This window comes from Penaeus japonicus, unplaced genomic scaffold, assembly GCF_977035675.1.
Source record: "Penaeus japonicus unplaced genomic scaffold, GWHDUDI00000001_assembly GWHDUDI00000001, whole genome shotgun sequence".
NCBI classification, from domain to species: Eukaryota; Metazoa; Arthropoda; class Malacostraca; order Decapoda; family Penaeidae; genus Penaeus; species Penaeus japonicus.
In genome coordinates this window covers 21695987-21698486 of record NW_028234403.1, presented here as the reverse complement: position 1 = coordinate 21698486, position 2500 = coordinate 21695987, and the positions used below count along the sequence as shown (strand labels likewise).

At 32.6% G+C, this 2500-nt stretch overlaps 1 protein-coding gene across 15 annotated transcripts in view; it reads left to right on the top strand.

The window, feature by feature from the left end:
- Nucleotides 1-2500, top strand: part of tmod (tropomodulin) — a 98856-nt gene that overhangs the window by 88597 nt on the left and 7759 nt on the right. The gene's annotated exons all lie outside the window — the stretch shown is intronic.

Here is a 2500-nt window from a genome sequence, read left to right as displayed (position 1 = left end):
GCTCCCTCTCCCTCTTCCTCTCCCTCTACCTTTCTTTCTCAATCTCCCCCTCCCCTCCTCCTCCTCCTCCTCCTCCTCCTCCTCCTCCTCCTCCTCCTCTCCCCCTCTCCTCCCCCTCCCCCCCCCTCCCCCTCCCCCTCTCTTTCTCCACCTCCTCCAACTCCTCCAACTCCTCCATTGCATCTTTTCACATCATTACTACAACTGATGCACGCTTCCTTATTTATCAATCTATCATAACTGCAAATTGATAAATGAGTTATCATCTAAATTAAAGTGAATTTTTATAGCAAAACAGTTAATTTTTATAGCAAAAGAGTGGTTTAATCATTTCCTTGGTTTCCAGTTGGGGAAAATGGAGTAGAATGGGACTTGGGTTATGGCATGCTTTTTTATTACGGGTTGAGGGACAGCAAATGAAGAACCATTTTTGGTGGGCATGTATTGTCGTGGATGCATTCTGTAAAAGAAATTCAGAAGTGAAAAGGCCTGTGATTTGGCCTTGCTAGGTTCTTGCAATTACATTTTTGCTTATGCTTCTTAGATAAACTTGTTGATCCACTTCAAGTGCAATTTTATAGAGAAGTAGTATCTCATGTTTACTAAATACCCTTTTTTTTTACTCAGTGTTAAAATGTTTTCATATGTATTTTTGGGATGAACTATTTTCATAAAAATATATACATTAGAAAAATCTCTTCAATAGTATTGGAGGGATGATGTTGAAAGCAGTAGCCCAAAAGTTTGTTTTCCAGTGATTTGATAATTCAAAAACAAATAGAACAGGTTTGATTTACAATTTAAGTGATATACAAAGACACTGGTTTACCTCCCCACTACCACCCCAAACTACAATCAGGCCCAAACTTTTTGGCAAGTTTTGTTCATCAATATTTCAAGAACTGCATTTTACACACCAAGATGTAAATATTTCACTCTCTTTTCTCAACTGTCAGAGTTGCATGGAGTGTCAAAGTTGAAAATAGTTACCCCTAAGGAGCATGAAAGTAGAATGCTCTGCATATATATATATATATATATATATATATATATATATATATATATATATATATATATATATATATATATATATATATATATATATATATATATATATATATAAAGTACTTCTAATACAATAAGATATGTGATTATATAAGTGATGAAATGAAAAAGAAAAAGAAAGTAACAAGAAGGTGAGCATATGCCTGCCAAGATACAAGGGAACATGGTGTTGGTGAAGCAGAGATACCTCAAGTGTGAGGGTGTAGGGAATCTTATCTTTGGGAATTTCAGGGAAAAGTGATATTAAATTAATTTATATTCATGTAAACTTCTTCCCTTTTACACATTGTAAACCAATATTGATTTATTTTTAATTATATTTATATAGACCTCATACTCTATACAGATCATAATCAGCATATTGTCTATGACATGTTACGAGTAGGCAACATTCATGCCACATTTGGTGTGTATATATATGATCAAACAATTGAAGAGCTGTGCTTTTTTTCTTCCATTTTTCATTATAAATCATTATAGTTAGTTTGGCATGTTTTAATTGCTACCAACAGCTATTATATTAAAGCACCATTTAAACTGTCAGGAGCAATGATATTTAAATATCACATTAAAGAATTCATGGGTTTATGTTTCCATATTGCATGTGGTTATTATGAAATATTAGTTTTCACTTGATATATATCTAATTGTCAGAATAAGTTGGTGATAATGGATCTTAAAAAAGGGTTCACAGGGAAGAGTTACCACTTTGACTACACATGCTGAAAACTTTTACATCTTATGTTATAGAATTTTTTTATCAAGTGTTTTTAAAACCCAAATTCAGTATTAAGTCTTTGTCCAGATGCATGATGAATTATTTCATATTGGGGTTGTTCATAGAAAGAAGCATTAATATTTTGTCACCTTCTCTCTCTTTTCTCTTTTTCTTTTACTTTTACTATGACAAGTTTTTTTTTTTTTTTCTTAAAGACTTACAAGACAATTATTTCTTTTTGTAAGTAGTTTATGTGACTTGTTTTATTCCATGACTGACTGCTTTTATTGTATGCTTTTAACTGTGCAAGCACATTACTAGGGAAAGACTTCATTGGTGCATTTTCTTGTGTTATTGATTGATTTGATGATTAAATGATTGATTTTGAGTGTGAGGCTTTTGAGTTGTGTGTTTTCTCTCTCTGCAGTGTTGTTGTGCGATGCAATCATTTTTAATTATGTCCGAAATACAACACCCCACCTGGATTGCCAGCAGTGTATATGGTGTCTGTCTGTCTACTTTTTGTTTTCTGTTGTGTGCTTCACTGATTGACATGGTTTATTACATGATGGTTATATAATAGATTTGCATCCATGTAAGGCTAATTAGTATACTTTTGTATACTTTCTTATAGCCTTGATATCCAATATTGACACTGGTCAGTACTTGAAAAAAAAAAGGCTAGCATAAATATAATATGTATATGTAAATTTGAAT